Source organism: Sinocyclocheilus rhinocerous, unplaced genomic scaffold, assembly GCF_001515625.1.
Source record: "Sinocyclocheilus rhinocerous isolate Xijiao unplaced genomic scaffold, SAMN03320098_v1.1 scaffold3902, whole genome shotgun sequence".
NCBI lineage: Eukaryota > Metazoa > Chordata > Actinopteri > Cypriniformes > Cyprinidae > Sinocyclocheilus > Sinocyclocheilus rhinocerous.
In genome coordinates, this window is record NW_015666076.1 from 1,524 (window position 1) to 2,496 (window position 973).

Sequence of the window (973 nt, forward strand, 5' to 3'; positions counted from 1 at the left end):
AAATTATAGCTGCAATGGAAATAAATTCGAGCTGCTATGGAAAGTTTTCCTACTGAAAAATAAAGAAAAACATCCAAAGGCAAAACAACAAGAGCATTACATAAGGAGATACAGTGAAGGTAATATAATAAAATATCAAATATTTAAAAATTATTATTATGAACTTTTAATTATTTTTATTTATTGTTTTAGGACAGTATTATATGTGAAATAGTTATGAATTAACAGTCCATCTAGTTCATAGATTCTCATGAATCTCTCTCACATACACTTACAAACTGTCCTGGTCTTTTACTGTACTCTCGTGAAGGTGGAATTGCAACTTGACATGTTGTTCATGCCATATTTAACACATGGCATGCATTAGTAGGTTGCAACTATGGAAATGGAAGAAGTCACCTTACATCAAACCATGGACACACACATATGCTCAGCAGGTATAAATGATAAATGTGAGCGAATATGTGTTCATGGCAGCCGAGAAAGGGAGAGAAGAAAGCATACAATATTAAAGATGTACAGGAGTCTGTAAGAATACTGCCACTAAGATCAGACACAGAGTGCTAACAGAGTAACAATGTCTGTCAATCAATGTCTGTCTGGGACAGGATAGGACACACAGCTGGGAACTTGTTACAAATCCTACAGGGAAGCTGTAGCCAGTGTTATAGAGCCACTGATGGGGGGTGAAAACCAATACTTACAGGTAATATTGATCCAGTGGCTCTGTCTTGCTGTCAAGAATCATGACTTTGGGAAGTTTCATCTCTCAAAAGAGTCACACATAAAGGGGCTATCTGTTAGTGACTGGAGTTACACAATACACTCTAAAAAATGCTGGGTTAAATACAACCCAGCGCTGGGTTAAAAAGGGACAAACCCAGCTATTGGGTTGTTTTGACCCAGCGGTTGGGTTCAAAACAACCCAACCGCTGGGTCAAAACAACCCAACAGCTGGGTCAAAACAACCCAA